We start from the raw sequence: 13837 nt of genomic DNA on the forward strand, positions 1-13837 counted from the left end.
CTAATACTGAAATCTCCTGTTAGTCTCTTCAATGGTTTTGTGTCCCAGATCATTCAATAAACATGATAAATTGAGCTTAAAAAAAAAAGTATTAGGATCTTTCAAACTTCTGTTCATATTGTTGAAAGCCCTGTCTTTCATTCTTCAGAAGCCTTTGGATATCATTACATGTACAGTTGTACAGGTGCAGATAAAACCTAATGAGATGCAGTATGCAAGTCTTATTTTCAGGACAGAATTATAAAACAAAGTAAAGAATGGTTCTGTTCTGTCAGAGGGTCTAAATAATGGATCTGTGGTAGCAAAATGCACTTTTGATATTTGCATCTCTAGGCTGCTGCTATCCTTTTCCTTCATTATCTATTCCTACTCCACAAGGCCTGGGAGTACTTCCAGACAAGTACTAGTTACCTATGAAGACAGTCCTGTTTGGGAGATGAGTAGAAACAAATATGTATGATGTTTTCAAAAGAATGGAAAAAGCTCATCTAAACATCAAATGATCACAGTGTCATGTAGGCTATAATAAGTAGTGTCATTCTGGAACACAAGGGATTTCGGACGACATCAAATAAAGCCCCTTGCCCAGACAGCACAACAGTTAGATCCCACAGCTTTGAATACCTTTGCAGCAACGTTTTCACTGCAGTTCAGCTTGGATCACATGATACACCTTGAAGCAGTAGATGAAGAATTTGATGCTGTATTTGATGTTATAGAGCCTGAATTAGAGACTTACAGTAAAAAAGCCAGCATCAGTCCTGACAGCTTCTCCAGGAATACCAGGGACACAGGGAACTCCTGGTGGGTAACCGGGAAGGACAAAATTGCTTTGTCCTTGGGAAAGAACAGAACTTAAAATTAAACATTAACCTCACACCACTCGAAGGTAGGATGCTAGAAAACAGTATGAAATCCTGTCCCAACTGTCATCTCTTGCAGCTACCAAATTAATAGCTCAGTTTTCATGGCCTTCAGTCTGACCGGGATTGCACTCAGCCACACCGAGGGCTGAAATCACCTTGAAAAATTGCTCCTGGAGTATGGGGCTTTGAACTTCCATAGAAATACCTGAGAGCCTCAGTATGAACAAAACAGTGAAAGTGCTGAGGGCTTGATGAGCTACACAAATTAGTACTTTATCACATGAAATAATTCAAATGATTCAAAATGATGCTTTAGTGTGCTCCTGCTATCATCAGGGAGCTGATCCTTGATGCCCATCCTAGCTTTTGGAAAACCTGGATACATCTGGAAAAGTAGCAACTTTTCTGGATTGCCTTAAAGGCAACCTTAGAATAAAACTCGGCTGAAAAGAGTAGTAGGGATGCTGCCTACAGCCTCCCAGTGCTGGCAGGCAGCCAGCCCTTGTTCTCACCACCCTGCCTCCCTGAGTTGGAGCCACACACTTATATGGTTGACAGGGCAGGAGCAGCACTTGGCTGGGCTTCAGCTCATTCCCATAGCAGCCCTCAGAAGAATGACATTATGATGTTGTTGATGTTGAAGTCCATGCTGTTTACAGATCCACATGTTTAATATCTGCTACAAACAAAAAACAAACAGAAAACAACAGAAAAGCAACATACAAGAAGCACAGACAAGGGGAAAAAAACAAAAAAAACCCAAACCCCAACAAAACCAAACAAACCAAACCCAACCTGCTATCCAAATGTATTCCTCTGTTTCAATAGGAAAGAAGAAAAAAACAAACACAACAGCAAACAACCCAAAACTAACTGTTTCTCTTTTCAGGCTTTTTTCTCCTCTTTCAGAGTGGGAAGGCAGAAAGTATATTTTGTTTCTCAATGTAAAATACAAAAACTTTCTAAAGATTTCATAGCTTTTCTCTTTATGATTTTGACTTTTTCCATCTCCAAACTTAGAATATAATGGCAATTCAGTGCCTTTTATTTTTTCTTTACTTTTTTAGCCTAGAATGCATGGTCCCCTTGAGAGGAAAATAAATTATATTTGGAACAACTTTACCTTGCATATAGGGCACTACCTCAGCAAGAAGTTATATTCATGTGGACTCCATATTTACAGGAACATGAACAAACAAATGCCGAACTGTTTGGGGAAGAAAGCTCTTTGAGCTACTTGGTTTGTCCTGATTAATAGCGTTGGTGAACTGACCTTTTTCATCCTTTTGCATACATCCACATAGTCCATGCTGAAACTGCCAGTGTCCCTGTATGTCTCTGCAAAATAAGCTGAACTTACCTAAACCAGACAAAACTGATCACAGTAATTTGTTCATGCATGAATTCCAAGACTGGAAATTAAATTTCAGACTTTAATAAGGAAAACAGAAATGAGCAAGTGCAGATCATTTTGAAGCTTTACATACTCTTTCTCTTATAATTCCCAAAATAAGATCTCCATATTCAACTTCCCGTAAACAAAAATCCCTATTATTCCAGCCCTGCACTGAATTTAACCTAGACACGAGATGTTTCAAGGATTCAGGAATTTTATTTTGCTAGTTTCTTCAGGTACATAAGAATCTAATCTAAAGCTGACTAGCCTTTTTCTACACATCTGCATTGAGTCCATTAAGAGGATTAATGCCAGTCACCAAGAAATAGGTTTTTAAAAAATAGGCATAGAATAATTTTGACATGGTTTGGAAATTAGAAATACACAGTAGCTTTTGATACTACCTTTCTTTTTTAACAGGAATATAACATAGTTATATTTAGCTCAGTTGACACTTATACACAGATTTTATTGCCCAACAAATGTGACTTTCTAACATAGGAATGAGTGTTATTTCTTACATGAGGATGTCTTCATCTTCTCAAAGAGAACAGACATAGCAGCATCTCTCTTCCTTTCAGGCATTTATCAGTAGGAAAAAACCTATTCACCTGCAGAGCCAGAAAAGAGGCCATGATTAACACAATACAAAGTAAATTATTGGGTTTTGCCATATCAAATAATGCTCCACTTCTTATCCAAACTAGGATCACTGGTGTAATGACTGGCAGTCAGTGCCTTTTTGTTAGATCAGTGGGTTGAATGCCCAGTGCCTTTACTGCAGTACCTTTACTTTTACCTCTTCTCCAGTGAGCAGATGTAATTAGAGCCACAGAGGCAACCCTTAAACATGAAAAAAGAGAAGCTAGAATTGCTTCAAAGGAAGTGAGAAAGGGATCATGCTTCTAATATTTTTTTCTTTTAGGTTTAAAAATGCTTACCTGAAAAAAAAAAACCAACCAAAACCAGTAGATTCTTGACCTCACTTTCTAGGTATGTTGCCTACAGTCTGCATATTCAGAATATCACTTTTTACCTCTTTAGCTTCTGATCCCCCTGACTCTGGCATCTTGTCTGATTCCATGGTGCCCAGCACCAGAAATGGGATCACTTCCTCCATCAGGTTCTGACAGTCTCCAGTAAACTGATTTGCTGGATGGAGTTTTGTTGGCCAAAACAGCTTCATCTTTCTTCCTAACATGACCTAAGCAGCTTCTTTTTCTTTAATGCTCAGGCAGCACAGCCTGTGTCATAGAACATGGGAGGAAATCCACTCATGGCTATACAATAGAAGCAAATAGCCTTTGTACAGCTCAAACCATGTATAACTGCATTTAATGTCAAGAAAGGCATTGTTTGCATGCCACAGGAAATAACAGCGATTACCATCAGGTATTCCTTTTTTGTCTGTGGACATAATCCCACAGAAGACACAGAATCACTTCTCCAGTGTTTGTGAACTGGAAAACAAATCCAGAACAGCAAACAGCCCTGGCAGACACAAAGAAAGGTTAGCTGTGAATAGCTGTTATTGTCTTAAATACAGAAAAGACAGACATAATGGAACTTGAGGTACAAACTTGAGGGTGCTGGCAGGAAATAAAAGGGGGAGAAGGGAAAAAGAAAGAAAAAGAAGGAAAAAAAAGAAAAAGATATCCCCCTCCCCACGCTAGGCCAGGAAGGGCTCCTGAGCTGCACTGGCAGCAGCCCCAAGAGAAGTGGTACGCTTTCTTGCTTGCTGTTTCCAATCCCTCACTTGCACACAGCTCTGAAAGGCTGCCATCACTCAAACTGCACACACAGAGGAACAGAAAAGGTACTGAACAAAACCAGGACCTTCAGGTTTTGACCTAAGATTTAGGACCTGCTGAGCAGTGCTTGGACTTCTGCATTGTAAAATCCTTCCACCCTTCTGCATGGAAACTGGTGCAGGGATGAGGGAGGATGGAGTAAACTGGAATCAGTTTTATCGTCTGTGAATGGTGGGGCAAAAGAGAAACAATATCAGCTATCAGAAACATTTGGGTAAACATGGGAGGAATGGTAGAGCCTGACTGTACCAGAGATTGCAATGTCGGCTGCTCTGGACCTTTCTGGCTTTGCTGACAAAGACCACACAATTTACAGTCACACAAAAACACACTTTTTAAATCTGACTAAAGTGACAGTTGTGTGATATGATTCTCACAATGCTTGAACTAGTTGGGAGAGTGTCTTTTAAAAGGCTACCCCCACCCCAATTTATTCACATTTTAGGAATCTTATCCAGAATCAATGAATTATTATTTGCTTATCTGTTTTCAAAACCACTGCTAGCTTGGGTACAAGAAGAAGCATAAATACAAAAAGGAAAATAAAGAATTCCAATAGGCAAAAATCTACATTTTAATAAAACATGACAAGTCTAATATCAGACCACCACCAGTGTGTCAGACATGACGTACATACAGTAAAAGGCAGTTTAAATCCAAACATTTTTAAAAGTAGATAAATTACTATCATTATTATTTCTTTGATGTAGAACTGGGGCAAATGGATTCCATCATGCTAACAGCTGACAGGCACCCAACATCTCCCAAGTCCCAGTGTAGCTCTCTTTTTGGTTCTGTAATTAGGCCTTCACTAAGATAATAAAAAATGTATTCATGAAACCAGAAGAGGCAGCTAACACATTATCTCTGTATTAAAGATTTGTAACTGTGGTAACAGGGCTGCTAGAGTATTTGATTTCATTTAACAATGTCAAGTCAGTTATCAAGCCTGCAGTATAATAAATGAGTTTTAGGTTCTCCTTTGAGAGAGAAACTGGGTGAAAATGGTTTTAGTATTGTAATATCTTTGTTAATTTAGCATCCAGATAGCAGGATTGTATAGTTAAGAGTTCAAAACTCCATAAAGCAGCAGTCCTTATACTTTTTTACACATGCTGACCAGCAACATGTCCCCTTTAGTTGTCACTAAAAATCATGATAATGCTTTCAACAGGAAAGGCAATTCCCACAGTGAGCTGTCAGCCATCACCATCAGTCTTTCCTTAAGATATTTGAACACAAGGGGAAACAACAACAGAAACAATAAAACACAGTTGGTTTTGCTACTGAATGGTTTTGTGCCAAACCAGTTTCTTTCTTATACTGAGAAAGAGGCTAAATAAAATTTGACTGCTGCCTGTCATACAAGTTCTTGAATGTCAGCACTGCAGCTGAACTGGCATAAGCCGCTTCAGAGTCAGAAAGCAGGTTATATGGAGAAAAAGAACAACTCGACATAAAGAAATAGGCCATTACAGTTTACAGCACTTAGGATTAACCGTGATACCAAGAATTTAAAACGCACCTTGTATAAATCCTGTTTTCTGCTAAAAGGATATTGCTACTGCAAATAGATATTTACAGGGAACATTTTCCTAGGCATGATTTATTGTCCTAAAAAGCATACTTAATACCAGCTTAATTAATACAATACACCAAAAAAGCAAACTCAGGCCAATTCCATGCACTCCATCCTGCAGATGTCCAGCTCTGTGTGTCAAAACTGGAATTTCCAGGCTGATCAGTATTGTCTGTATTTGGGTTGTTTTGTTGGGTTTTTTTTTTTGTTGTTGTTCTTTCATTTAAGCACTGCTACAGGCAATATTAGATCAGACAGAAGCAATGAAGTGGTACTAGTCCTTAAACACTCCCTCCCTCCAATACATTTCCTCACAAGCAAGGAATGCTCATGGGTGGGATCCACTGGCTAAATTCCTCTAGACCTGACATTGCTACAAATCTCGCATAATCACAGAGCTATGAATCACATCAAATGGTTATGTTAGGACATCTGGGGCCTTGAACTGACATTTGCCCTTTTAAAAGCCGTCAAGCAGCAGCCCAGTCCCATGGTGCACGGAGTATCTTTGGCTCGAGGGGAGGAGTCCCTCCACTCCTTTTGCTTATCCTCCAGAACCTCTGGTGAAGCAAAGCAAAGAATATCTGACAGCACTCAGGCCCACATCTGCTTTAGTTTATAATATTTTAGTCTTTCAGATGCTAGCATTGCATTTAAATTCAGCAATATGAAAAAAAAAAAAAGAAGCCTTTTAACTTTACTGTTCCTATGAGGCACCCTAGGCTGCTTGTAAAAGGGGAAGCTGTAAATGAGGTTGGTTGACTGTGCTGTGATATACACTGGCACTTCTTTTACCAACCTGAAGATGAATAGTGCAATACCTAAACACATAACCAGGCTGAGGAAGGGACGTTGTTGAAACCAATAAAGTCCAAGGTAATAAAACTCATAACAGACTTGTCTGATAAAAATGTACTGAGGACATTGAGGCTTTCATTAATTAAGAAGATAATTAAAAAGTTGTAAATGTAGAAGGGCCACTAGATCTGCAAGAATTTATGAGGTGAATTTACAGGACAATTAAGAACAAAAATAGAGGAAAGCCAGCACCAGGCAGTTTCTCACACAGGGAACTGGGGGATTTGGGGAGATTTGGAAGCTGTGGAGGAGAAAATATAGGAAAAGGAAAACAGAAAAGATTTACATCAGACATAAACCTTATTCACAATTAAGACCTAGCCACTAATGTCAGGTACAGTAAACTCTTTATAGTGATTAATGTGGAGTAATTAAACATGAAGAAATTGCTCATCAAAGCAGTGACATCATGCTCAGGCCAGGACTGGTCCTTAGAAATCCTGAGCACAGGTTTCAGGAGATTCACATTTACTCCTATTATTTCTTAAATCAAGTTTGTCAGATTTGCTACTAGCAGCCCAGGAGATATTTCTCCCTGGTTGCTGTATCATGTAGTATTATAAATTGTATTTGACATTCAGCACTTGATTCAGTTGTTTAATGTATTGAGCTGCTGGTTCCTACTGATCAAGGAGCTGCTCTCTCCTCTCCCCTTAACAATATCTCACTGCTGGCAAGGCAAAAGCAGGATATATCCACCCTGCATGCACAAGGTCTTGTTGGGAGCTCATGGCTAAAGACTGCAGTTTCTCTTCCAGCTGCAGTACGCTTGCAATGTGCTGCTGAAGGACACTGCTCTGGCAGAGATGCACACCAGGAGCCAGCCCACAGTGTTCCTGCATTGCTGCGGGAGGAGGTTTAGTGTCCATGGCCCCCAATCCTGAAAAACAGCCACTCTCCTGCTGGTGACAGGAGGTTCAGTCCCCTGGACTTGCAGCTTCTGCAAGCTGGATGGGATAAATTGGCCTACAACTCTATGCAGGTGGAATCTGCAGCTTCTGAAACCAATATGCTCCTTTAACCAAGACTGCAGTTAAGATGATGTTGCTTCGTAACAACAAACTGAACAAAGCTATTTACAGAATTTAATTTCCAGGACAGTGTGGGGGAAGAGAGGAGTCTGATCTGTTTGCACAAGTTACGTTTTTCTCTTTTTAGTTCTCCTCCTATGATGCATCTTCCTTGTCCCCCTCAGTACACCAAGAAAGCTAACATGTTTTTGTACTAATAAATATATATAATGCCAAACACATCAATGCTGCATGATGCATTTGCTTCTCTTCAGACTTTCTTAAGACATTTTTTCCTTCTTAAACACCTTCTATCATCAGTATTTCTGAAGTACAAGATAAGTGTTGTAGCTTGAACAGATCAGCAGTGTGTTAGATAACCATGACTTCATCAAGCAGATGCTTGCTCTGTAATGAAGATCCATTATCCTTTTTCCACTGGGCACATATTTGTAATGACCCGATGAGACTTCACAGTTACTTGAAAGCATTTACTTACTTCTGATAGAAGCATTTCATTCTCCTTGCCCTCTTCTGCCCCCTGGTTGTTTTGTTCCCATGGCACCCTTCCTCTTTCCTTCAGCTTAAATTACCCAGTGGTTTACAGGGATTCATGTGGGTCAGTCTCCACAATCATTCAATCTTTTCCTGGTATCAGTGCCAACAGCCTTACCCAGGGTGGTGATCAACTGAAACACCATGTTTGTTCTCTGAAACGTGTCAAACCCAGTACTGCCAAGAGAGGACTGAGCAAAGACCAAAAATAATTAAATAATTTCAAGAGATTGCTTATAAAACCAGGTTAGTCCGAACTCGGATCACACACTTCCCCCCCCCCAACATATAACCACACCTGTCTATAATAACAGTGTCCACGCTGGTGTGCATATAGAGGTCACATGCATATGCCCATAGGAGGAGAAAAAAAAACAAAAAAAACCCCAAACAAGATCAGGACAAAATGCTCAATCCCACTGGCTCCAGCTGCTGCAGCTAAAAGCAAACAGTTTCAGCTTACAGGAGTCTTCATGGATTACATACTTGTTTTATTTCGATGTTGCACTTGGTGGCACGTTTGATGTCAGCATATCAGTTGGTGTTTCTCTTATCTTACTGATCAAACCTTTCCTAAAGACACACCTGGTATGTCTCTCAGCCTTAGCTCATAGTTCACATTATTTCCTCATGCTTGCAATTATTCAGCAAAACAAAAAGCAAATGTGCCCGTTCAAGCTTTCCTCAGTAGCCAGCATAGTGCCACTCCATGTTGTGTGTGTTTGTAACAATGTGAGTACTGTTCTGGTATCACAACGATGAGCATCCAGGAGGGTGAAGCACATTGGTAATGACACATCTTGCAGACCTTTGAAAGGAAAAAGACTCTTTAATTTTCTGTTGGGCACCCTAGAAAATGAAACAAACTGCGGGACTGCATTGACTGCTGGTCCAACAGCCACAGCACTGTGTCAAGAAAGGTGAAATACATTGTAAGCTACTAATTCTTTTTGGGGTTTCACTTTTCTGTGACTTTGCACTAAATTACACTATTTTATATCAAGTCCTTGATAGTCTGCAGCAAGAAAGGCAGAAATAAAACTGTTCCTGTTACAGAATTAATTTATTCACTTACTTGTTAGCTTAAGTAGTAGCATGCTTGTCCTGGCTTCCACTAAACTTGTTTGTTTCAGATCATTGGAGTGATGCTGCTCTGATATGGTAGGCTCTGTTTCTGAAAACGTTTCAGAATCTAAATATATATCAAATAAAAACTTTTCCAAACTTTCGGGAATTTAAAATGCATGTCGAGATGATTTAAATACTGATATTTAAGAAAATTCCTTGAGTGGCAAACTGTAAGGACTTGTCTAAGCCATCTTATTATCAAGGGAAACTTGCAGTTCCAGGTGCAACATTACTGCCTTGGTGCTGGGAAATGCTGAAGGCTAGAGGAAGCATCATTTGTGGCACCTACTTAGCTCCCAGGTGTTCTGAGCCTTAATCTATAGCTATTTGTAAGTAAAGATAAGCCAAAAGCTAAAATAAATAAATACATTTTTTAAAAATCTTTTTTATTCCTATTCTATACACTCAACAAACTATCCTGTATAACAGCCATCGTAGCAAAGCAAATAGGATTTTGCTTTTTTAAATAAAATGGTATTTTGCCACTTTGGTTTCTTCATGAAACCCAGAAAGAATTGAAAAAAAAAAACCCAACACAACCAAATCCAAAAAAAACTCCCCCTCCCCAAAAAAAAAAACAAACAAACAAACAAAAAAAACCCAACTCAAAGCTTTAATTTGACATGTAGAAAAATGTGAAGCATATAAGGTACTTCTAGTAGTGGTCGTTATTTTGATCCTAGCCTGAATTTCTTCTTTCAGTCCTTATTAGTGTATACAAGGGCATTATCATGACAGTTGCCCAAAATTACTTTTGATGGCAAAATATAATTCTTCAAGGTTCTAGAAAAAAACATGTGGATTGAAAACTAAAAGAGTCATTAGCATTGTCCAAAAATTCCATAAGTTTCTGCAATCAATCCATAAATGACTACAAAAAGACTTAGAAAGCAAGATTGGACTTCAACACATGCACTGTGCATTTTCTTTCTCTTAATGTGCTGGTGGTAAGAAAGTCCAAGGTCATTTCTAGATAGAAACAGGTATTTCTCAATAGAGTTGTGCCTGCAACAGTTTGGGGGGGGGGGTGTTTTTTTTGTTGTTGTGTTTGGGGTTTTTTGAATACAAAATATCAGTAGTGTAAATACTTACCTGATAAGGTTGGCACAGAGCAAAAGGAAGTTCCTCAAATTAATATCTTAAGTGGAAAGATACATCAAACTAGTGAGTCCTGTTGAAATTACTTGCAAGAAGATTTTTCCTTCAATAGTGACCCAGCTGCCAGAATAAAAACATTATTAGACACACTGTGACTGGATAGAAAATATGTGGTGTGTGCTTCCCTATTTTTAAGTTTCACACAGCCTAAGTGCCATGCAATGGAGGAGAGGGTGCCACAGCCTTTTCCTGATGCTACCTCATGGCTCTCCACACTCGGTCCTATCCTGTATTTTTGCATAGTACAATTTTATTTAATTGCATACTATATCTACTTTGTCAGACTTTACCAGGAAATATCCTTACCTTATGAGATAACACAAGCAGTAGAGTTGAGATCACTCAAGTAAGAGGGGACTTTACTCCCAATTAAGATTTTATGTGAGACCTCAGGAGTTCTTGTCAGCATTTTTTACTGTATAGTTATGCAAGGATTAAACCTGTGAGGTGCTGGCTTCTTTAGAAACAAAAGCAGACAAAGTGCTCACTTAGCTCTAAGCATTTGAGCAGGCTTCATGCTTACCTGCTTTCCAATATCCAGATTTTAGGATTTATTCTGTGCAGAGCCCACATATTAAGAAATGCACAGAACTGAACTTGCAGCCTGCAAAAGCAATGAATTTGGGTCTATACAGGATTGCCTCATTTATTTCTCGTGAATGAGCATATTAAGTGGAGAGGATAGATTTAATCCACTCAATACAGTAAATTTATTTCAAAAGCAAGATGGGCAAACCAGCTATGCAAGTAACAGTGCTACACAGCTTGGAAGCCAACCCCAGGACTCCACACTGGAAATAGAGCCTATCAACGTGTACTGCACTGTATGCCTGTTCAGTAATCACTGAGACCTGAGGTTCACTGGATTGAATAGCCCTGTGTACCTTAGCACATAAGGTTTAATATGAAATCTGTAGCTTTCAAGTAGGTTTGTTGGGTATCAAGGCAGATGAGGTCAGGACTCTGATTCCCACAGCAATACTGTAATAACTATGTTTATACTCCTTTGCCAGAAGAAAACGAAGGTGATAATAGTGGTGAGAAGTCTCTGCATTGTTGTTTACAAGAGAGACTGGAGAATAAGACCTAATTGTGAATTGAGATGAATTTGCAGTGGCAATCTAGAAGATATCACAGCAATATAAGGTTACCTGCAGGTCTCCTTTTCACAGTGGCAGGAATTTACTGTCATTTGGGAAAAAGGAATGAATGCACCTTGAGGGCACAGTTGCTGGGCACCCACCTGCCTCTGTCTTTCTGACTGTTTTCTAAAAGGTTACTGTGCTTTTGTAAACATAATACTGAGAAATTTGGAAAGAAAGCAGAAAGTTGCACCTGGCCTGGGCTGCCTCACTCCAAAAAGTAGGCTTTAGTATCTTAAAAAATGTTTTGTTAACTGCATTTTACATGGAGGAGTAAAGTAGTAAAGTGCTGCCAAATCATGAAAAAAAAACGTTGTCTTATGGCAGATGCTAAAGAATACTTTTTGATTTGCCTTTTAGGAAGCTATTTGATCCCTCTTAGGAAAGCACGCAGGATTCTGGGGCAGGGGTGGTGGGAAGAGGGGAGAAGGAGGGGTAATTCTCATTTCACAGGATATGGGATACTTTAATTTTCCCTAAGGAATTGGAGTCTTTTTTTGCTCCTTAAGGGAGCCATATTCAGGAAAGAAAAAAGCATATTAAAAAAGCTTAAGTTATCTTTGAATTAAACTAGTATGTATTGTTCTAACATAGAACATACCCTTCTAATTGAAAAGAGGAGAGTCAGGAGGAAGAAATTATATTTATTCTTTTTCCCAAACAAGTGCCACTTAGCTCCATTAGAAAATATGTATTTTGGATCATTCTAGATTTGTTTAATTAGAATTGAACAACCCAGTTGAAACAAATTGTTTTCCATATACATAAAGTGTACAAAGCAGTACTTTTGCATCCACCACATTATCAGGAAAAAAAAACCAAACAAACAAAAAAAACCCAACAAACAAAAATAACCTCAGACTTACAGAGATTGTGTTGCCACTCCTTTACAAAAAGCGGGTGATCTCCCTATGAACAAACTAGCTCCTTCCCACATACTTGTGTCACCTACTTTTGTGGCACACTACAGGGGGTTTCCATGCCTCTACTCCAGGACAGCACATAGTGATGGACCATGATGACATGACAAGGGGCAAATTTATTTTGCCTTCCACATTCCTAGGGACCCCACCACAAAGCAATCTTCTTTAGATACGGCCCTGTTTCTGCAGAAGGTGGGGAACATCCTGGGACTTCTCCTCTGTCCACCTGTGGAAGCTGGAGAGATGTTCCAGGTGCAAAAACTAGGTTTGGGGCTGACGAGAAAAGCTCACTTTGTGGTAGAGTGGATTTTGCCCATGCACCTGCCAGAGCTCATAAAATACCAGTCACCAATAATTCAGTTGTAAATTGCAGGCAGTAAAGATAACCCAGAGTCATGTAACAAAGATTGAATATAAACGAAAATAAAATCCTCCAAATAATGGTAGAAATCAATTAGAGGTTAAAGGTGTGTTGATTTTTAATCAGCAGCCTGGGTACAGCTAATGATATGTGGAAAGGTAATAATGAACTGTTGCTGCCATCTACTGAACACAAGAATTATACACTACACAGATTTGGCTAGTGATCAACTATGACACTCCTCGCTCAGCTAGATTCAGTAAAATTTCTCTTTCATTAGAACAATCATGTTTCTTTCTAGAAGATGTTCAGGCCATGAATCTGCTTTAAAGATCACTGTTCCCCTTTGAGAAATGCGGAATTTTCCTTTGGCGAGCCACTCCTAGCCCACACTTCTTTTAAAAAAAGGGTCATATTAACACAAAAACCAGCAATGAAGTCGCTAAGTGCAAGAAATAATGATATCATCTGGTTACAATACATAAAATCTATATGCATTGTTTACCTACAAGGTATATATGTGGACACTCAGCCAAATCTCAGCCCTGCAGGTAAATAAGACCTTATTTTGTATTGATTTCAGTGGCAGTTGCACACATCTGCTTCAAAGAGGTCTTTAGCTTGTTAAGGGTCATAAGAAGTCTGGAAATAGCAGAGGAAGTGGCAGATAGCAAGGGAGCCCGCTGATCTCACCAGGCACTACATTGAGCTGTGCATTCAGATACATACAACTCAATAACAGTGCAAGAACATGTTTTTGCATGAGACTAAAGAATGTTGGCTACAAAAATAGTCACTTCTGCCTAAGATAGAAAAGGGATTCAAAGAGAAAGATTAATATTAAAACCTGTCTCTTTTTTTTCAGTTTGCATTACAGTAAGTCAGGAGTGAAAGGACTGAATTTTATAAAATTACATCAATGTGAAACTAGTGAGAATAGCGAATTGGCATCGGTCATCTGTATTCTTCTGCAAAACTACAAATTTCCACACGAGGGAGCCTCTGCCCACAAAGCTCACAAGTTGCTTCCTCCTGGGAAAGGTGATGGCA

This window comes from Melopsittacus undulatus, chromosome 6 (assembly GCF_012275295.1).
Source record: "Melopsittacus undulatus isolate bMelUnd1 chromosome 6, bMelUnd1.mat.Z, whole genome shotgun sequence".
In the NCBI taxonomy this organism is placed as follows: Eukaryota; Metazoa; Chordata; class Aves; order Psittaciformes; family Psittaculidae; genus Melopsittacus; species Melopsittacus undulatus.